The following is a 23,703-nucleotide window of genomic DNA, read 5'->3' on the forward strand; positions in this document are numbered from 1 at the left end:
CATCATAATGTCATGTTTGCATTGTTGTGAGGGCATCTCCATGCCAACCAACTACAGCAGCGAATAAACCTCTCTAATGCTCAGCCCAACAGTCCAGTAAGTTCATTTTTAAAATCTCCCTCATATCCAGAGCCTGAAGGAGAGTTCTGTATACCTGGAATCCCAATTCCCCTTTCAAAACAACCAGTTGATCCTGTGAAAATTTTCGTTTCACCTGCTGTTTGTATTGATGCTGAATTGTTAGTGCATGTCAACATTTTAATTGAGCACTCCACCAGCACCCCAAGGCTGCGTTTATTATATATGTTAAATCATATATACTATGATATATGACGTGGATATATGGGTACACAGGTGGTGCTGTGGTCTAAACCACTGAGCCTCATGGGCTTGCCGACTGGAAGGTCGGTGGTTCGAATCCCTGTGACAGAGCGAGCTCCCGTTGCTCTGTCCTAGCTTCTGCCAACCTAGCAGTTCGAAAGCACGCCATTGCAATAAATAGGTACCACTGTGGCAGGAAGGTAAATGGCATTTCTGTGCACTCTGGTTACCATCATTGTGTCCTGTTGTGCCAGAAGCGATTTAGTCATGCTAGCCACATAACCCGGAAAGTTGTCTGTGAATAAACACCAGCTCCCTCAGCCTGAAAGCAAGATGAGTGCTGCAACCCCATAGTCGCCTTTGACTGGACTTAAACGTCCAGGGGTCCTTTACCTTTTTATATGTGAAATCAGGACTGTTTTCCCTGCACACATCTCTTTACACTTGCATCAAACCATGTTTGCTATTTATCGCTCACCCCACAAGTCTGGAGAGATCATTTTGAACCTGAATAACTTGGTGTCATCCACATACTTCGGCAGCTTTTTCTCCGGCCCCTATTCCCACAGTTCAAGTTTTAGGAACAAGTTTAAAAGTGTCATTTCACACAATGGGCAATAGATACAGGACATAATATAGATTTGAAGTTCACAGCATGTTATTCCTTGAAAGAGAAATACCTGAAAATGATTTACAGAGGGTATTTAACTCTGAATGGACTTGCTAAGACGTATAAGACTCAATCAGTTAAGTGCTGGAGATGCAATGAGGCTGAGGGTATGTTCTTTCATATGTGGTGGATTTGTAAAAGGGTAAAAGAGTATTGGGAAATAATTTATAATGAATTGGGGAAAAAAATGTTTAAAGGTACTTAAAAAAAAGAGAGAGTCCTTTTTGTTGGAGATAATTCAGACTGAAATTCCCAGGTGTCGAAAAAGGTTATTTATGTATATGTTTAAAGAAGACTGGAAAATGTTTAATGAATATATGGGAGAAAATTGTGTGCATTTGAAAACGTTGGCAGCATTAAGATAAATCCAACAGTGTAAATAAGTTATGATGGATGTAAAAATGGAATACTGAATGGTTTAGTTTATATAAAATATTCAGGGATTTATGATATGCAAAATGAACCATGGAAGGTCAAGAAGGGAAGTCATTGATATTTTAAGGTTGTTCAAATGAATATTCTAAAACGTAAAATAGTAAAACTTAATAAAAATTAGACAGTGTAATTTTACAAAGATTTCGGCCACCAGTATATTTTCCACAGGACCACCAACGTGTTGAGTTACATTTCCCTGATTATTATTATTATTTATATAAAAAAGAATATATCTGATTGTTGCAAAGTTTAGCATTTAATATCAGCATTTAATATTCCTTCTCCCAGCTTGGAATCTGTTACAAAGACCAGTAGGTGGTGCTGTAGGAGTGACCTTGAGTCAGAAATTTTCAAAGATCAGTGGATTCACATAGTTTATTTTACTGTTCAGCAAAGCTGTACTTTTAATGCTTGCTTTTGGTGTGTGTGTGTGTGTGTGTGTGTGCGCAGGGGATGTTTGTCAGGTTGTAATTTGATTTATTCTTTTAACAGTTGCATTGTTTATGTGGACCTGCTTTTGCTTGATTTTAAAGCTTTAGCATCAGGCGGCCAATATAAATGATAATTATAATTACTATTTCCTCCGTCTTCAACATGTTCCCACCACTAGTGTTTGAAGCCTAGTACACATGTTAGCTGCAGTCCATCTGTATCCTGTATCTTCTTGAAAAACACACCCGTGCTCTACTTGCGTGAGAACTGTAGATCCAGGCTGACTCCACCCATATTTCAAAATATTGGTGATCATTTTTTAGAGGCACCGATATGTTTGAATTCTGAACAAGTGTCCTTAACTATGTTGATTTTTTCTTTTTTTTTTTGCAATTTAGGTTTGCATCCAATGCTAGTCCTGCTCAGAGTAGATACAATAAAATTAATGAACATAACTACCGTATTTTTTGCTCTATAAGACTCACTTTTTCCCCTCCTAAAAAGTATGGGGAAATGTGTGTGCGTCTTATGGAGCGAATGCAGGCTGCGCAGCTATCCCAGAAGCCAGAACAGCAAGAGGGATTGCTGCTTTCACTGCACAGCGATCTCTCTTGCTGTTCTGGCTTCTGAGATTCAGAATATTTTTTTTCTTGTTTTCCTCCTTCAAAAACTAGGTGCGTCTTGTGGTCTGGTGCGTCTTATAGTGCGAAAAATACGGTAACTTACATCCAGTAATTTAAATGGATTTTGATTATATATTTTGTGGTTTTATATTTTGATTCCCCCCCCCCTCTGAACCTGTCAGGGGCTGGACTGAGGAGGAATGGTGGGAGCTGCCACCTCCCTTTTTCTGAACCTTCCTAACAGCAGAAGGACAGTATTGATTTAGAACAGTGGTTTGCAGAGGGGTATAGTCTAGAGGGCAGAAGCTGGAAAATACAGGGTGAGGAACAGCAATAAGAGGAAGGACCAGGAGAAAGATAGCTGGCAGATTCAGTGTCCTTGGTCAGCATTCCTGACCCCCTCCCCCCTTAGCCTAAGACTAGAAGGGCTCAGAAAGCGTTAGAACAGAAAGCACAACAGCAACAAGCTCAGATTACCCAACATACAGCTACGCATTCCTTTGTTTCTTGCTCTGATTATTAAATCACTTATCTGGTAAGAACTCTCTTTTCATTTGATCTGCTTATTTACTGCCACCGGGGCAGGGATCTGATTCCCCAAAGCCTGACAAAACCGCTCTGAGACTTCTGGGTATAGGGTGGTATATAATTTCTAATCATCATCGTCATCATTTGCCCTGAGTAAAACCTAGGTGGCTAGAACCCTTAGGCATCAATCCTGTACACGCTTTATTGGGAGTGAGCTGTATTTAATTCAATGGGGCTTACTTCTAAATCAGCACACATAGGAATACATGAATAGTCTTCAATTCATCCCAGAGCAGTTCTTTTTAGGCGTGAACCTGCACCCCTAAAAAAAAACAAAAACCCCCACAAGCTTTAAAATATTATACTTGTGATATTCTGGGTCAACAGCCTGTTTTGATTCACCATCTTGCAGCTCCTCTTCTACTGGAAATTCCTTATTAAGAGAAATAATAGTTTGATGATGCATTTAGGTCCTCGCCTCCATAGCCCAAAGTACAGAAATGCTAAGCTCAGTGATAGAGCAACTGCTTTTTATGCAAAAGGTCCAGATCTAGCCCCCAGGCATCTCTAAGCAGGGCTGGGAGAGACTCCTGCCTGAACCCCTGTGTGGATAATACTGAACTGGGTGGATCAATGGTCAGACTTCCTATGTTCTAAATGTTCAGGCTGAGTTATCACCGTCCTCTCAACAACTGTGTGAATTATATTAGTGTCAGGCTTCAGAGAATCCAGCCCCACCCCCCCAAGCAGGTTGCCAAGAATGGATAAGACAAGGAAATTCTTACCAATGCGTTTTATTCAATATTCACACGGAGAGGCTTAGAAATGCAGCCTCCTGGAATAATGGTGTTGCTCTGAGTGGAATCCCATGCTCTTTGTCTCTTCTATTATTCATCATCTGTGCTGGTCCCGAGGGCTAACCGTGCGGCTAGGTACGAGTCCAGTCCGAGGTCGAGGGTTCGGCATGGAGGCTGTCCATCAAAGCTGAAGCAGGGTCCAAGGCAGGGAGTCAGGTGAGGTCAGGAACTCTGGCAGAAGAGCAGGACAAGGTGCAGGCAGGAACAGGCTACCAACAATGTTGCTCCTGCTACCTGGGACTGGGCTGGGTGGCTTTTATCTGCGCCGAGGCATCAGGCGGCCCCAGTCCACAGGTGACTCGCCTCTCCTGGCCTGGAGGCGAGCACTCCTCCTGCAAGAACTTAGTTCCCTCCGCCTCTCTGCCCTGAGCCTCTGCAGCTCAGGAGAGGCTGGAGGATTACCGGACCCAGAGGCAACCTCTTCTTCTCCTGATGGGGCTGAGAGTGGAGCACCTGCAAGCAATGGGTCCTCCATCCCCTCAGGGGCCAGAGCAGACTCAGCTGGTGCCTGCACCTGAGGATCCAGCACAGGTGAGGACCCTTCAGGCTCAAGCCCCAGCCCCGGCTCAGCTGGTTCTGGAGGCGGGGACTCCTGTGCAGGCTGGGATTCCTCAGGTTCAGCCTCCGAGTCTGAATCCCAGGCCATCACATCATCCCTACGGTGACTGATCTGTGCCTTCTGCCTCTGAGCTTTCTGCTCTCCTACTTTCAATACCCGCAAGGTTCTGGGGGGGGGGGGTCTTAAATGCTTTCTAATTATTATTTTTTATTATTCAACTTATACACCACCCTATACCTGGAGGTCTCAGGGAGGTTCACAACAAGACCACAACGTATAAAATAAAAACAAAAGCAGTAACCCAATAACCCCCTCCCCCAAAGCCACATTCAAAAAGGGTGTTGGATGTCAATCAGCTCAACCAAAAACCTGGTTTAAAAGGAACGTTTTTGCCTGGCGCCTAAAGGTGTATAATGAAGGCGCCAGGCGAACTTCCCTGGGTGTTGTCTGGACCTCTTGAGGAGGAGGCACACAAAGAAGGGCCTCAGAAGATGATCTTCGGGTCTCAGTAGGTTCATATGGAAAGAGGCGGTCCTTGAGGTATTCTGGTCCTGAACCATTTAAGGCTTTATAGGTCAAAAGCAGCACTTTGAATTGGGCCCAAAAACTAACTGGTAGCCAGTGCAGTTGGACCAGGATCAGTGTAATATGCTCAAACCATCTTGCTCTGGTGAGCAACCTGGCTGCTGAATTCTGCACCAACTGAAGTTTCCGAGCCGTCTTCAGAGGCAGCCCTACGTATAACGCATTGCAGTAATCTAACCCTGGAGTTACCAGAGCATTGATAACAGTAGTTAGGCTATCCCTGTCCAGATAGGGGAGTAGCTGGGTCACCAGCCGAAGCTGATGGAAGGCACTCCAGGACACTGAGTCTGCTAGCTATCTCTCCCCGGGTGCTTCTTCTTCTTCCTGCTCCACTCCCATTATTTCCCAGCTTTCCCCCTCATCTGCCTCTGAGCTGTGACCTCCCGCTAAGCCACTCCTGACATCAGGAGGGGGGGTTGTGGGCTCACGCCCACCATCATCCATGCGGGGCTGGCTGCAGCCCCGAGCGATCAGGGGAATCCTCAGGCCGCATCATACCCTGGGCCAGCCAATACCGTGGGCTGGCTGCAGGGGTGGGGCTAGGGTCATTTAAGGACAGTGCGGCCCGAAAACGCCCCTTTTCTTCTTCGATTCAGCTGCAGTTTCCCACCCACCCACCCTCTAGGTTTTCCCTCTGACTTTGCTATGGACCTCGGTTGGTCGCTGCAAGGGGCCTGGTAGGAGTTTTTCCACTTGGCTAATTGGCATTGTTTTTAAAGCCATTTGGTTTTTTTGCCTACCTCGTAGCAAAATGTCACAACATCTTTGGTTTTGGCAGTTAGGCATTGGTAAGGGTATTATTATGCTGATGAGTTGGGGGGGGAGGAGTGCCACCACCTCCCCCAAATATTGAGGGGTGGTCCGATAAAGGATTCCGGGGGGCGTTGCCTCGTCCGAAACCTATGGAGGCTAGGGCCTAAAGTGTGCTTCCGAGTGGTGACCCCTCGGGGAGCGCCTAGGGATGTGCATCTCAGGGGCTCCCCCTGTTGGTGTTAACCCCTTCGGTTTTATGCCGGATAGTCTGATAGGACCAATGCCTAAAGCCAATACCACTCTTACCTGTAATCAATAAAGTTGTGGCCATTTTTCACCCATTAACCTTAAATTCTGGTGTCCTGTGTCTTCATTTCTATCTACCTGGGGGGGGGGGGCGGGAATCGCCACGCAAACCACTGTTGTCAATCTATACTGTCTTCCTGTTCTCTGGAAGGGTCAGGCTGGGGAGTCGGTCTCTACCATTCCTCCTCTGCCCAGTCCCTGACTATTAGGCTGAACATAAAGTAATGTTCATGACTGATTTGAACTTGCCCCTGCATATGAAAAACAGACGCTGGGAAACTCAAACCTGTCTGAACATACATAGGAACATATTGGGTTACAGCAAGCTGGAATTCCACTTTGTTTTTCCACTGGGTGGGGAAGGAAAACCAGCAGAGAAATAAATGCAGCTCCTCCTCCAAAACAGCAGATTGGAGGGATTCCAATTATGGCTACAGGGCTATGACTCCAAGACCATTTTGTCCTTGTGATTTGCTATCCAGTTAGTGATATGTACATAGGTGTCTTGTCCTTCATCCATTCATTATGTGCAATCATTTCTTTGAACATTCTTTTTTTTCAGCAAAAGTGAATGTTTTCGCTAACGTACAGGGGAAAAGGAAGAGAGCAAAATGCCACGGACTGCAGCATCCCTTTAAACAACCACCTCTTAATTACTGTTCCTGATTAGTATGCAGGGCACACATTAAATAAGCTTTCATTTAATCCTTTTCATGCTATTGTTGGCTTTGACCCGCAGAGTCGTATTGATAATTCAGTTAATCTCCTTATTTGGAGAGATTATCTAATTAATTGACAGATTGCTGCTGAAAACAAATACCAGAATGCTTTGTGACCACAAAGTCAGCTAACCCCACCCCTCACAAAACTCATATCTACATTTTGACCAGGGTGAAGAAAATGCAAATGTGTCGATTCTGCCTGTAGTTGGTCTTAATCAAATCTGAATAATTTTGCTAAAGTCAGATCAAGCACACAAACCTTCTCAAGTGTGATTGGGGGGGATGTGGAAGATTTGCAAATGTTTTTGAATTGGGGCAGATAGGCAGGCAGTTAGCTGTTGTGTTGGAGAATATGTTTGCTGCCCAAAGACATAGGAGAATTGGAGAATATGTTTGCTGCCCAAAGAGCATGAGCAGATAGAATCAGAAGGTCTTTTACCACTTTTGTAACCAAGGTCAGTGTGGTATTTCCTCGAAAGGAATGAATTTGAACCATTTACTTACACTGGGAAAATTACTAAAGGAGGGATGAACTCTATCCCATGTCTTGGTGATCTCTTAGATTTTTTCTATGCTCAATTGTGCATATATATTTAGTTCTCCACGTTAATTTACAAAGAAGAAGATAAAGGGGATCCTGAAAATTCAGCAGCATTTTAGTTAGAATTTCGCCCAATATGCAGTTTTGTATGCAACTTTGTCCAATATCTTGGTTTTGAACTGCTGGGATCTCAAACGTTTTGGCTCCCGAAGGCTGCAAACCTGGAAGTAAGTGTTCTGGTTTGCGAGCTATTTTTAGAAGCCAAATGTCCGACGCGGCTTCTGTGCTTCTAATTGAGTGCAGGAAGCTCCTGCAGCCAATTGGAAGCCATGCCTTGATTTTCAGAAGTCCAGTGGACTTCCGAAATGGATTACATTTGAGAACCAAAGTATGACTATATAGCACTTTTTTGCAAAGCATGTTCTGCTGACATAATGCATCTAGGTACATTATTTTCGCTGATATATATGTGTATATATATATATATATATATATATATATATATATATATATAGTGGTGCCTCGCAAGACGAAATTAATCCATTCCGCGAGTCTCTTCGTCTTGCGGTTTTTTTCGTCTTGTGAAGCATGGCTATTAGTGGCTTAGCGGCTTAGCGGCTATTAGCGGCTTAGCAGCTATTAACGGCTTAGCGGCTTTAAGAAAAAGGAAACAAACTCGCAAGACATTTCGTCTTGCAAAGCAAGCCCATAGGGAAATTCGTCTTGCGGAACGACTCAAAAAATGGAAAACCCTTTCGTCTAGCGAGTTTTTCGTCTTGCGAGGCATTCGTCTTGCGGGGCACCACTGTCTATATATATATATATAATGTACACTGGACAAATGTATTGCAAAATTCAGAGAAATGTGAATGTCAAAGAATGGCTGTTTCCATTTGCATATTCTTTCAGAAATAGTGAATTAGGTAGGCTTGCCTTGAAATGCAAACTGGATCAAATGTCTCCCCCTTCCTGGTTGAAATTCATAGATCAGTTGTGTAAAACTCATTTTAAGTTATTGGCAAATGTGCCCTTTCCATTTTTAATATAAATAAAATTTCCTCCTGTGTTATGTCTCTGGTTCGTTTACATTGATAACTCCATATGTGAAAAGTTAGGGTTTATCACATTCAGTAAGTATAAGCTGCACTTGAAATTTAACATTTAAACTTCTCTTCATAAACCTCAAAACCTTGCCACTACTGGTTGAAATCACAGCCTTTATTGCCAGTCACATTTTTATGTTCATGGACCAATGAAAAGATATACTCATCATTTACAGTACACAGTCATTTCAGTGCTTTACTTATTACCTAATGGACTCCCATTTCACATTGCTGTTTTTGGTTTATGTATTTGCCACTCTGCCACAAGGTGATAGCCAGAATGAATGGTAGGCTATCTGTAGAGACATGGATTCTGGTTTTTTTATTTCAGATCGCAATTCTTTGAAGCACAAAGCAGCAATTTTTTAAATATATATATATATAGTAGCAGAATGGAGAGCTTTTTCTCCGCTTTCTGGTGATGTATAATCAAATGCTGTGAACAGATCAATGCTACCTGCGTAGTACATCACTAAGCAGAAAATGGAAAATCCAGGGTGGAACTTGATGCTACAAAAAGCAAGGAGATACCACTAAAAATGGCATCATTCCTCTCTTCCTCCTCCTGTTCTGTAATGTATAGCAAAACTTGCCTTCTGGCAATGTATTTTTCCACTTCCTGCCAGTGGTAGACAATAGGATGGATGAATCTGTCAATTTTGGCTTCTCTCCTTTCCTCTTTTTTCCCGTTCTTAAGTTCTGTTTACCTGATTTCCACATCAGTTTGTAAAAATAAAAAAGTCAAGGGAAATATTCAAGCACACCCTAAAGTGCGTTTCTCACAATGTACCTCGTTTTGTATGTAATTTTGCTTACACATTTTTGCAAGCAATTCTCCCTAATATAATACATCTCTGAATTTTAATTTCCACTTGTATGTGCATGGCTGTACACAGTTTCCTTCTTTGTGTTGCTTTGTATGCTTTTTCAGTTGGAGGACTGCATTGGGAAATGTGAATTTGGAAGGACAGCTGTGTTTTGACTCATGTATTGATTAAAATGAAAACCAAATTCCCACCCCCAATCTCCAGCAGAAACTGATGTAAAGCAGGGAGATACTGGGGAAAACAGTGAGATGTCAGGAGGACATGGGCCAATGTGATATCATAGTATAGATCAACAGCTGGATGATATTTTGGATAGTGGATCCTTGTTTTCTACAGGTTGCATTTGCAGGGTTAAATCTTGGGTTAATAAGCCTATTTGCAAATAATCATTGTTACTGCAAAGACATAACAGCTACGACTTAGAATTTGCCCAAATTTCCTTGCCTCTTGCATGAAGATGTACATATAATTTTGAGGTTTCAAATATTGTGTATCTAATTTCTTTGCTAATAGATAATGTTGGAAAGTGTCTGTGTATTTCATTTTCACAAGTGAACACTGTTGCGCTTTTTAATATATAAAATATACCGGCATAATAACATGTTCATTATTTCCTAGCTAATTATGTCTGCAGCCAGCCACATCTTTTGACAAAGCTGTTAAATCTCAATAAGTATGTTTTAATAATCATTTGGTGTTTAATTAATAAACAGTACCCACCGCATTAAATCCAAATTAAATGCTCTTGTGAGACACTCAGATGGAAGTTGTTGTAATGAAATAATAAAGGCGTATTTAAGAAGGAAATTGTGCAGAATCTCAGTTAACCTAAATGAACTTCTGTGAACGCACATGCAAATGACACTCATTAGAACGTGGGCGCAAACAGTTTCTATAGTTTACATTATATGTTGGAACTTCAGAAATACAGCAGTGGGATTTTCTCCTGAAGCCAATCTGTCTTGCTCCCTCTTGGCCAATTCCACCTGCATGCAAATTCCACCCTATTCTGAGTTTTTATTAACATCAAACAGATCTTACTAGCTCTCTCTCCCCTTTAGCCTATGTTGCCCTTTTAAGATTTTACTGGTTTGTACTAGTTTCAGAATTATTATTTTCTTTTTTCTTTCTTTTTTTAATAACCTTTGTAAGCCACCTGGAAGGCTCCTGAGGGGAGAGTCTGGATAGAATTGTGAACCACACAGCTCTGCAGAGGAAGGTTGGTATACAAATTTAAAAGATAATAGTAATAATAAATAGAAAACTGCAAAACAGGCAAACAAACTTCAGCTGCAGTCCATCATAAACGTGCATACAAATTAAGCTGCACCCCTAATAATATCTGGAAGTAAATGCCATAGAAATGGAATTTACTCTTTCTGAGTAACTCTGTGCTCTTTCTGTTTCGATTGCAATATGTGTTGTGGGTTCTGAGGCACTCTTTTAAAATGAAGCTCTGTGTTTCTCCATTCACTATAATGGGGAATATAATAATAATAATAATAATAATAATAATAATAATACCCACCTGGCTGGGTTTCTGAATAGTAAAACATGATAAAATATCAAACATTAAAAAGTTCCATAAACAGGGCTGCCTTCAGATGTCTTCTAAAAGTCAGATAGTTGTTCTGTTGGGAGGGCATTCCACAGGGAGGGTGCCACTACTGAGAAGGCCTTCTGCCTGGTTCCCTGTTTAAAAATACTATAATTCTTTTCCCCTGTGGGCCAAAATAAATGAATTTCACAGACCTGGGAGTCCCCCTAGAGTGGATTAAGTCTGACAAATTGCAGAAAGATTGGTCAAGGGGCATCTTGTGGAAGAAGGGGGGGGGAACCCTTCATTTTCTTTCATAATCTCTTATAGGAGTTGGGAGTGGGGGGGTTGCTTCTTGCTCTTCCTTATCTGAAAATAATTAAGAGGTGGTCAAGTGATGTGCATTCTTGCTTGTACATTTTTGATAACTTTATATAACATACTAGCCTTTCCTTTCCAGTGCTCATGACCAAAACATTTAGAGCACAGATCCTGTGTCCTCCAACATTAAAAAAAAAAAAAAATATGTCAGAGCAATGTAAAATCTTGAAAAATACTTAAATGAAGCATTTGACTTTAAAAAAGGTCATCCTTGGGTAACATAGCTCGTGGACTTAGAGATTTCTAAAGATATAGGCAAAACAGAGCAAGTTAATACTTTGTGTGAGTCCTCATTCGACTTGATATGTGTAGGGGATGTTATTGACATCACACTTTGACTCAGGAAGAAGTAAAAGACCTTTGAATCACCCCAATCTGCCGTATTATTCAGCCCACACAAAGAGGCAACACACATTTTGTAAAGAAATATCTTTTTGCCCAGGTTTTCCTGACCCATAAGATCAGACCCTTTTTTGTATGTTTCAATTGCCAGATTTTATGTTTTTATTCTTTTCTAAGCACTTTTATACTACAGTTTTATTAGTTCGTCTGATTCAATTGAAGCAATCCTCATACTGCAACGCTCAGAGAACTGGTGTGATTCCATAATAAAAGGGTAAGATTCAGGCAAATTAAGTCATTTAGGCTGCAATACTCTGCACAATTCCTTGGGAGTAAGGCCCATTGAAGCCTATGGGGATTACATTTGCTTAGATTTATAGAGAATTATACTGTTGAGGTCCCACTGATTTCAAACACAGACTTCATATTATTGTTACATCTCTCCCATTTGGGGGAAAAGAAGATGAAGAAAAGATCTTAAAGTGATTTAGGATTGTGACCAAAACTATTACCATCTTAAGTCTTGGTTCGTTGTCAAATGTATCCCGGACTCAATTTGATCTGCAACTAAATACCTGTAAATCAGCAAAATGAAAATTGTACTTCCAGTTACCACTTCAATATGCCATGCATTCGTGGGGATTTGCTTGCATTTCTGATATGAAACTCTTTATTTATTTTATTCTTTTTACAGATGGAGGTTAACAATCCTAAATACAGTGGTGCCTTGGTTCTCAAATGCCTTGGTTCGCAAACACCGAAAACCTGGAAGTAAGTGTTCCGATTTTCGAATGATTTTCAGAAACTGTATGTCTGATGTGGCTGTCAGCTATTGTTTCTGGGGCACCTGCACCAATCAGAAGTAGTTTCTTGGTTTTCAAACATTTCAGATGTCAAACAGACTTCCGGAATGGATTAGTTTGGTGCTTTTGTTTTTGCTATTTATTTTGTGGTTTTGTTTCTGAGGCTTTTTCGGTTAATGTGTTTTTGTGACTGTGTGGAACCCAGTTCAGCTACTGATGAATTGATTGTTTGACTGTGGAAATGGATAAAAGCCCCCCATCCAAACAATGACTATCATCAGTGCAGGTAAGAAAAAATAAATAAATTTTAATTTTTATCATCTAAAATACTGTCTTATTTATTTTATAGTACAGTACATTGATTATTGCTTTCATTTTATGGATCAATGGTCTCATTAGATAGTAAAATTCATGTTAAATTGCTGTTTTAGGATGTTTGTTTTTTAAAAAGTCAGGAACAGATTAATCCATTTTGCATTACTTTCTATGGGAAACTGCGCCTTGGTTTTGGAACACTTTGGTTTTGGAACTGACTTCCGGAACGGATTAAGTTTGAAAACCAAGGTACCACTGTACCCTGCAACACCCCCCCCAAATTTCTTGAACTTAATTAAAATCAACTGCCCGTGTAAAGCCTATTACTCGTTTCGAAATATCATTGGGATTTAATGTTGGGGTAAGCAGTCAAGATAGGATGGGATATGAAATTACAGCAATGCTCAATGGTATATAATTAAGAATGGTTCCATTGTCTACAGAATAGCACTAAGCAATTAAATATACCGGATGTGCTCTTTCCCTGGGTCAATTAATATGCATTCAGATGCAGTGTAAAATATATAGATTGAGAAGTGGCTTCCCTAAAGAGTTTCAGCTTTTATAAAAATTCAACAAACAGATGGTCACAGATGGAACTAAGCTGTGATACATTGTCATTACTGGACTGAGTCACAGGTTCATAGCAATCAAAAAGAAATTCCCTAGGGGGGAATGTAAGACCTTATAACTTTTACTCTCCTTAAAAGAAATGCAATCTGTGGACACTGAACATCTGTGCCTTTTATGTCCTTGGACTGCGTCAGCTCGAGCCTCGAAGGGTAAGGATTGCTTTCTGCTGCGATTTGAAAAAGTTACTTGATATATTTGAAAATAAGCAAGGAAAAGGATTAAGGCCACAGTTGTCCAGCCCATGGGTAATCCCAAGCTCTTCTCTTGTGGTTCACAAAAGCACAAAAGAAACTCTGTTCCTTTTCTTTGCTCACATCTACACACACACACTGCTGCTGATTACTGTGACCAAATAATGGGCCACCAAATTTCCACCTAAAGGAAGGTGAGTTTGGTAAAGACTCTTTATGTATGTGACAACAGCAGCATGGATGCTACTAGCCCAGAGATGAAGAAAGAGTCCCTGCCAGACGGGAATGGCAAACTAAGCTCTTAGTCTATCTGAAATAGCAAAAATGACTGGGAAACTCAGAGACAAAGAAGACAATAAATTCAAGAAAGAATGGGGAACGTTTAATTAATTTATTTAGGAGACCACTGTAAGCAGATGAGAACATTAGCAGGGTTTTAGTCTCACTTGTCATGTACCAAATATTATGGACAGATACAAAACATAGACTATGAAATAATATGCAGTTGGAAATGTTGACAATAGGACTGATGGTGGGTATGGGGAAAAGTCTTGAAATTCAGAGAAATATCATTTTATGGTTATGTATTTAGTACTGTAACTAATTGTAATTTACATATGTAAAATCAAATTAAATTAGTAAATTAGCTAAAATGTATAAGACCAGTTCAAATATATGTGGGAAATAGAAAGAAAAAGAGGGCACCTTTTCTCATATGTAGTGGACTTGTAAGGCAATAAAACATATTGGGAGATGATATGTAATGAGCTTAAAAAAATGTTCAAAATAACATTTGTAAAGAAACCAGAAGCCTTTTTATTAGGAATTATAGGTGCTGAGATACGAAGGGAGTACAAAAGACAATTTATGTACACAACGGTGGCGGCCAGGTTGCTCTTAGCCCAAGATGGAATGATGACACAATACCTACAACAGAAGAGTAGATAGTAAAATTGATGGACTATGCTGAGATGACCAAAATGACTGGAAAAATCAGGAATCAGGATGACAAAAACTTCAACAAAGACTGGGAAAAAATTGTAATATATTTTGACAGAACATTGTAAACTGTTAAAAACATTAGCAGGATTGAAATAACGCTCACAATGTGAAAGGAACCAAAGGAGAAAATAGAGATTTATGGATATATGGAAGATAATATGATATGTGGTGGAAATGATTATTAGTGGATCCCACGAAAGGGAGGATGGAAGCTGGAGAATAATTCTATACTTTTGGATTGTTGTGGATTTTTGTTGTTGCTGTTTTTTTTGTAAATGGAAAACTAAACTGTAAAACCAATAATTTTTTATTTTTTTTTTAAAGATTTCAAAAGAAAGAAGAAAAAAGAAAGTGAGTTTGGGGTACTGGTGAAGGAGCTGAGAAATTCCAAGGGAAATGAAATGAGTTCTGCTTATAAACCTAACTCTGTATTTATTCACAAGGAGGTATCCACAAATACTGGAAGTTGCCTAAAGTACAGTGAATTTTTCTCATTTCACTTGAAGTCAAACATTTGAAGACACCGGAGACCCCTACGTAATTTGCTGGTATCAAAACTCTTAAACATTCCTTAGACATCTGGCCTGAAAATGAAGTTTCAATTTCAAGCTTTGTATTCTGACTTAGGAGAAACGTCAGTGTCTGACAGATCAAGGATTTTCAGCACATGTTGGGGGCAACCCTATGGGAAAAATAGGCTGGAATGAGCAACCTCCAATGCAGTGGTTCTCTAGTTCAGGTGGCCAGTCCTTGGGCTCAGCTGGTGCTAAGTCCCCAATCTTACCTTGGGGGAAAATCCACCAATGTCAGGGACCGTGCTGAGGAGGGCTGCACTAAGGAAGAATGGTGGGAGCCACCCCCTCACCCGATCCTGAATCTTCCCAGGAGCAGGAGGACAGTATAGATTTGGAACAGTGGTTTGCAGAGGGGCATAGTTCAGAAGGCAGAAGCTGGGAAATGCTGGATGGGGAAGAGCTAGGAGAAGAAACACTGAGAGAGGGGGGGTTAACAGATTCACTGTCTCCACTCTCCCCAAGGTCAAGCAGAGCTCAGAAAGTCTCAGAACAGAAAGCACAAAGCGTACAAACTCAGATTACAAGACATAGGAGTGATGTGGATTAATAGGGATGGAAGGATGGGGTGACCCTTAACTGGGAGCACCACCATTTCTAGAAGATGTGTTCTTTGTTCTCTCACTGTGATTATTAAAGCTTCTAACTGGTAAGATGTTCCATTCGTTTGATCTTCTTATCTACTGCCACAGGGGGAGGAAGCTGATTCGCTGAAGCCTGACAACCAGCATAATTTCCTCATTGAGCTGAGCCAAAGCTGGCTGAGTTGGTACTGGTGTAAGAGCCCGCAAAGAGGTATTATGAGAGTCAGGCCTGGGCAGGACAAGAGTATGGGACACTTAGGCTGGATCCTAAGCCCATATACCTGGGCCACATGACATGGCAGCCTAGTGCAGGGAATGTTTTAAGTACTTGCCCTCTTTTAGGTTTATATCACCAAGGCAAATATTTGTAAACAAACAATAAATGTCCATAAAAATGGCAAAAGTAGTTTCTTTCCCAAATCAGTTTTATCTTAAACAATAGCAAACACAGTAAATAAAGAGTTCACTTGTCATATGTCAGTGGTTCAGTGCTCATTTCTTCTCTTTCCAAAATAGATTTTATCTTGAACAATTGCAAACACAGTAATAAAGAGTCCACTTGTGATATACCAGCTTGGAAGTCGTTCTGGTAATCCGGCGTTTCGTCGCTAAAGAGCTTAGTCATTGAGCTGTCAGAATCTATTGCAACAGAATTGCACTGAATTAACAAGTAGAATAAGGAAAATTAAAATTAAAAATACGTTGAAAATGCATAATTAACACACACCTTTGTAGTAAATGACATACAAGAGAAGAGTATGGAAATGGTTTAAAGCAGGGGTATATCTACAAGAATAAATAGATGAGTGCAATTCTGTTACAACAGATTTTGACAGCTCAGTGATTGCATTTGCAATTGCTCAATAAAAAAATCTATTTTGTAAAGAGAAGAAGTGAGCACTGAACCACTGATATATTACAAGTGAACTGTGTTTGCTATTGTTTAAGATAAAACCTATTTGGGAAAGAAACTACTTTTGCCATTTTTAAGGAGGTTTATTGTTTGCAACTACAGATACAGTAGTTGCCTTGGTGATATTATCTTGTGTCAATTGCAGTAGTCATTGTATCACCACCCTGTTCACTGTTTTATTGTTACTCTTTTAGGTTTAGGCAGATCAGCAGCAGCAGCTCCTTCTTGTTCAGGGGTTGTTACCCTAATTGTGTATATTGTATTAAACAGGCAAGGGGTTTACTTTAAGCAGATCTTGTCTACCAAGACGTTATATCTCATATCTACTGATTGTCTTGAAGTCTAGACTAAATTGCTTCCACTGAAAAAATCTCAGCACAGCTTTGACTAGGGAAATCACTGCTGATGCTTCCATAATGCCCATTTAAAAAGAAAGAGATTAGCTAGCTAATACTGACCAGGTACGTCACTATGAGGAAGGATTATAAACTAATTAAGCATTTGTCATTGGAACATCGCTTTGATTTAATCAGACCTCTAAATTTTTTTAGTGATTTATATTACAGCTGACAAAATTAATGAGTCTGGAGTTTTCTAGTCCTATTTGATTTCATCGTGAAAACTTGTGTCACCTATGTTAATCATAAAAACAGAATCTCACAAACATAAATTATGTCCCGTGGCTTTACACTCCCCCCCCCCTTTTGCTTGACATATAAATCTTTGGTGCAGAGCTACATATGTATTTGTGCATGAAATTATGTGCACCTACACTCAGAATTTCCATTCAGCAGTCTCCTCCCATTATGAGATTAAAATGAAGTTTGTGATGAGAGGGGAGATGATATCAACATTTGAAACAACCACTCAAATTTCAAAGGGATTTCTAAAACCCAAGTGAGTCACAGGTCTTAGGGCACAGCTACCCTGCAAACTCCAGAGAGGAATCTTTTCTATTCTGTTGCAACAAGAACAACAAAAAGTGCTCTAGCATCTTAAAGACTAAGAAATGCTTTTATTAAGGCTCTAGCTGCAAGTGCCTGGTGTTGCCTGGGAATTCTGAAAAACCCAAAATGCTGTGATTTGTATATACAGTTGTTAATTTTCAGGGCTGTGCACAGCCAACCATCATTCCAGTTTGTTTGTTTGTTTGTTTGCTGCTGCATTGTGGAAAATGGCTGCCTGAGTGAGACTCAGCTCATTCACCAGCAGCCCAAACAAACTCCTGTATAAGCTGTCACCATAGCCAATGGTGAGTTCAAGCTGATCATGGCCCTGGTTCAATACTAGGTCAGTAGCCTGTTCTTCTCTCCTCTTCTCCACCCTGCCAGTCCCAAGTTTAGGTCTTCTCATGCCTCCTTAGGACCTCTCTGGTCTTGGTCACACCATATTCAATTATGCTTGGGTCTGCTCTCCCAGCAAATTTACTGCAGGTAAGACACTGGCAATGAAGACTCCCACAGCCAGCAGGATTGCAACTGAGAGTTCAGTAGTGCCAATTTTGACTGGGACCTTGCATGCATAGCCAAAACACAGTGTGGAGCTGTTTGAAATCCCTCTTGCAAGCAACCTATTGCTGTTGTTTGTGGAAGCTACCCATCTCACCTTCTGCACATTCAATACCCCACCCCCTGATAGCCTCAGATTGCCCAAGGTGGCCCAACCTAGGGGTGAGCCAAGGCTGCCTCAACCTCATTCAGTCAAAGCCCAGATCCACCAGACTTTTTTCAGGCTTTGACTTAATCCCATACCCAGCCCTATTCCATTTCTGCAAAGGATAGTTAAAATTGGTTCAGTTTCAAATGGTTAGGTCCACCATCCTGATTCAAAGTGGTACAGTGGTAGCTTGGTTCTCAAATGAAATCTGTTCCAGAAGCCTGTTTGGCTTCCGAAATGTTCAAAAACTGAGGCATGGCTTCCCATTGGTTGCAAGAACTTCTTGCACTCAGCAGAAGCCACGTCGCACGTTCAGGTTCTGGAAAATGTTCGAAAATGGAAGCATTTACTTCCGGGCTTTTGGCTTTTAAGAACTGAAATGTATGACAACGGAGGTGTTTGAGAATCAAGGTTCCGCTATATCAGTTGGCATCCACATGTAGACCAAAACCTACTTGTTGCTTTTGGGAATTATGACACCAAATTGGGCACCATATTAAGAGGAACCTTAAACTGAACAATGTATCTTCAGAGGTGTCTAAATCAGTGCCGTTTGGAACCGATGGGTCCACCATCTTTTTAAAATGGTGTCCAAATGTAGACCAAAACCAATTTCTCCATCGTCCCAAATCTGGCAATGATGCCTTCAGAGGGATCCAAATTGGAACAGTTTTCCCCAAACTGGACAAAGGGAACCTGAGAGCACTAATTTGGTCCAAGGCTATTTTAGAAACCTATGGGACTTATTTGATGGGTGATGTGGCTAGGCTCCCCTGTTGGGCACACATTTAACATTTCATGAGCAAGGAAACATCAAGAGGTGAGGGTTTAGCTTTGGACCAGGATGGCAGCAAAGAGATGTTAATTTCCTAAAATCTCACCTATAATGTGACGAACCTGTGCTACAGTGGGGCAGAAGGCAGTTAAGTGGGGAATTGTGTCATAGATCAGTTTTTATTAAACTTGTGGCTTTAGTTTAATCCATATCTGTGTCTGATGTCCATATTCTTGAATGGAGGGTCAAGGCAAGCTACATATTATGGAAAGAAAAGGCAGCACAGAGGTCCAGTTTGTGATGACTGTTTTTAAGGGTGGAAGCATAATAGTCCCAGAATGTCAATAGAGGCCTATTCCACTTGTAGTTTGAGGTTTGAAACCTAAAAAACCTTTACAGAAGCATTAGTTGAATTTGTATATTTTAGAAAGAAGACAAAGAAGAATGTGGCACTTGCTGAGCACTGCTAGCATAGAGATAATATGTTATCGGAAAAGTTTTATGACTGGGGAGTTCTAAATGTTAAGCTGCAGCTAAGCTTTGTAGCTGTTGATGTGACAAAGTGAAAACAATACCCCATAATACCCTTTAGTATTTTAAGCTGGGATGTATATTTATCTGGTGCCTGTATTTAATAGCTGAATCTCTGCCACATGAAGCAATTTTTGTATTACAAGGTGAAAGATCCTGTCAAGCTCTGCCTTGGTGGTAATTCCACAAAATGATAACAGGACAAACCAACTTGACTAGACATCCATATATTATATTTTTCACCGCCTAGATAACCTGGGGAGTCTCCAAAAGGATATCCCGAGACAAGATTTACAAAAATCTTTTTACATTCATAAGGGATCAGGAGCTAATCCCGTCCTTTAGCTGCATCGACAGAAATGCAGTGACAAATATATTTAAAAATGTACTTACAATGTAACGGTACATCTTTCACATTTGCACGAATTTAGTCTTACGCAGTTTGTTACTTACCATGCGGCTTCTAAGCGCTGCAGCATCTCCTGATAATGAGGCTCTACGGGAACATGTTAAAATGTAAATACGGCTCATTAAAAAGAAAAAAAAAGTGAAAAACACAGAGAACCAATTTGATTTGACAGGGAGCAATGAATGTCACCGACTCTCCCATCCCTTTCACAATTACAAGTTATGTGACTGTGAAACTCACAGTTTCAGGGGTAGTCATAGCAAACACACACCTGTAAAGTGAGAAAACCAATTTTTTTTCCCCCCGGGCATGGTCAACATGGAAAAATAACATATGAAAATGATTCCTCTCAAGGTCCACCATTTTTTTGTTGGGGGGGGTATAGTTCTTTTTAATCTTTTGGGAAATCACATTGCTATAATTTAAAATTGTTTTCATCACGGTTCATTTAGTTTTTTTGGCTTCAATCTTAATCCCTCCTACTTGGGTATAAGCCTAACTCAATGGAATAGGCCTTATTCCTAAGCAGACATCAGTACGACTGCTATGTTGCTCACTGATGATGAAAAGACCATCTGATTTTGTGAGAATATGATGATTCTGACAAATATATACACAGGTGTAATATGTAATATGTAAATGCTTTGGCCTTTAGGTATAAGCCAAGCAAAAAGAGGGACGGGGAAGAAAAAAAATAATCAAATACTCCCAAGGCGTACGTAGGTCAGGGTTCTGCACAATGCACAAAAAAGTGACAATTTGGTTGCACTATTCAAAAAGGTGCACGCACACACACACGCACGCACACACAGACTAGAGAATCAGGGACAAAACACTTTCATGGCCAATCCAAATAAGAATTTTCTGGAGTCTCAGGGGCTCCTGGTTTTCTGCCCCATGAACAGAAGCTAAACAAGTAACAGGATGAAGTCGCTGCTGCTGCAGTTTCCTGACTTGTGTGTTTGCTTGTTCAGGTAGAACACGTACCACTATGAAAAGAAGTTACCCCTGCTCCCACCAGCCCCACAGAGACAACTTTTCAGCAAGCCTTGAGAAATCTTATGAGTCTTCAAGGTTGTATGAGCTTTCCTCACAATTTGTCCTGTTTCTTTGCTTGAGCTATATTCATCCGAGGCAAAACTCGATAGAACTGTGCATGCATTGAATATGTTTTATACTGTATTTTATGCTGTTTTTTGTTGCATCAATTAAGTGTTTTAAATTTGTTATTAGCTGCCCTGAGGGAAGGGCAGGGTATAAAAAATTATTATAATTTATTACTGAGATTCAGCATCTCTGTGCAGAAAAGACGGTATGGATAATATAACCCAGGGTGCACAGAGTTCTGCCATTTTCCATTGCACAACCAACCAGGATTGGCTGGCTTGGAGGGGAGCAGAGCTGTGGGACCACTCTTCTGACACTGGCATAACTGTAACTTATTCAGACAGGCCAGGAGTGGGGCAGGGTGGTGAGTGCGAAGAAAGGCCCTGATGTGCCCTGCCATTTCTCGAAGCCCGTCCGTCACATACCTTCTGCAAGTCTCTTCAAATGCATAAAGGGTACTTAAGAGATTATTTGGGAGACATGACTGGCCTGGCCAACTAGCTCTGGCATCTTATCATTATTATTTTTGTTACCAGAAACAAATACTTATTGGTACATGCAATTTTGCTCTTGGGGAAGGGGAGAGCATTATTATTCCCAACCCTGCTGCTGAAATGTACAAAGGCATTGCCTTCTTCTGATGAAACCTGAAGTAATAACGATTTCAACCCCCGAAAGATTAAATTAATCTACTACTCATAAACACACTCACTTTCTCCTCCGTGCCTGCCTTGAGTAATTAAATTTTACAGCTTTTTACTCAGCAGCATCTGTTTCATATTTTTGCACTGTAGTTAAGCTATCCGTTTTTTGGCACTCTAATAACACCATCGAGTCAATAGCTCCTGTTCTGCTGTGGCGCTATTGACTCGGCAGTCACTTCCTTGTTTGTTTGTTTTATAACGCATACGTTTCGTGCACACACTTCTCCCTGGCTGACATGACGTACTAATAAAAGGCTGCCTGCCGCATGCGTCTTGCAAGAGTCAAAGCTCCGTCTGTGCAGCTGTGGCAAATGGTTTTACATGTGCATGGCTTCGGAAGTGATGCGAGGGTTCTTTTCAAATACTGCTTCCTTTAAAAACAAAACAAGTTTAGAGAATGCCTAGCATCTCCGAATGGAAGGTCTCTTTCTGTTCACTGATGAGACTGAGATCCAGTAGAGGATCCCTTCTGTGGAAGGGGCCGAGGTCAATTGCCCCTTCCTCCTATAGCAGGGGCTGCCAACATGGTGCTCACAGGCATCAGTGGGATTGCCAGGGCCTCTTATAGGAATTCCTCCTATAGGAAGCAGGTGGCACTGTGGGCTCTTGGGCTTCCCAGTTAGAAGGTTGGTGATTCAAATCTGCACGACGGAGTGAGCTCCCGTTGCTCAGTCCCAGCTTCTGCCAGCCTAGCAGTTCAAAAGCATGCCAGTGCGAGTAGATAAATAGGTACCACTTTGTCGGGAAGGTAAATGGCATTTCCGTGTGCTCTGCTTTCCGTCATGGTGTTCCATTGTGCTAGAAGCAGTTTAGTCATGCTGGCCACATGACCCAGAAAGCTCTCTGGGGACAAACGTCAACTCCCTTGGCCTGAAAGTGAGATAAGCGCCACACCCCATAGTCAAATTCGACTGAACTTAACCGTCCAGGGGTCCTTTACCTTTTACCTTTACCTTACATCCTATACAAGGTCTCCCCTCAAAAACTCACAATGCAGCTCAGATTCTCCCCTCCCGAACCCATATCCTTAAATATATCCACATTTCATTGCATGCCAGTGTGGGCTGCCAACCTGCTCTTCCATTCTGGACAGGGGAGAAGTGCAAAGTGTTTCTCTCTGTGAAGGAGCGTAGAAGTACAGTGTTGGGTGACACCCCCTTTGATGGAAGGTTGAAGTGTGGGCATGCCTGCACCCAGTGCTTTTTTCTGGGCGGACGCATACCCCTAAACATTTTGTGAATCTTTGTACTTTTGTCCATTTCCTGTATTCATTTTTCCCAATTTGAACTCTAAAATGGTGATTTTATTGAGTCAAAATGGGAGTACCCCTAAAAGTTTTTTTAAAGAAAAAAAACACTGCCTGTGCCATTTTGTAGCCATGCCTTTTTTCTGCTTCTGCTTCTGCTTCTTTTTTAGATCTGAAAGCCATTTGGTATTATGCCACATAAACCGAAGCAACCACTTTTTGTCGAGGTGTCATTTCTGGCAGTCGGAAGCTGCCAATCCCTCTGGGGAAGTCTGCTGAAATTCCTCCTGCCCCCAATTTCTTTTTCCCCCAATGGTGATGGAGAACCGCAAGAATCCATTTGCACACAGCACAAATACATACACATTCTCAGGTGAATATCTTACAGCTTAACGTTAAAGCAAACTCAAATAGCAGGGCTGGCAAAGACTTCTGCTAAAAATATTAGAGAGCCGTTGCCCATTGGAGTAGAAAAGAATGGGACTGTATGAACAAATTATCTGACTCGGTTTGCAGTATGTTTCCCTTCTTGAAACTCCTGGTGAGCCAGTATTAGTTCCACAAAAAGCAGTATTGTTAGTGATTAAATACCGTATTATCTTTGGCTTATCTAGCAGTAATCCAGGTCACTCCTAGTCACTTCTGTTGAATGAATGACATGCTAGAAAATGCCAGGTGTATAACTCTAGTCTTCAAATACACCTATTATGAAAATGTATTAGAGCTGTTGGTTTAAATGT

At 41.0% G+C, this 23,703-nt stretch overlaps 1 long non-coding RNA gene across 1 annotated transcript; it reads left to right on the forward strand.

Moving 5' to 3' along the window:
- The first annotated feature begins 58 nt into the window (after window positions 1–58).
- LOC308482153 lies at window positions 59–13,892 on the forward strand. The gene is made up of 5 exons (XR_013989092.1): window positions 59–96; window positions 10,415–10,481; window positions 11,716–11,796; window positions 12,217–12,293; window positions 13,351–13,892. It is a non-coding gene; the product is annotated as an uncharacterized lncRNA (long non-coding RNA).
- The last annotated feature ends 9,811 nt before the right edge of the window (window positions 13,893–23,703 follow it).

This window comes from Podarcis pityusensis (genome assembly GCF_964106645.2).
Source record: "Podarcis pityusensis genome assembly, chromosome: 7".
Classification (NCBI taxonomy): Eukaryota; Metazoa; Chordata; class Lepidosauria; order Squamata; family Lacertidae; genus Podarcis; species Podarcis pityusensis.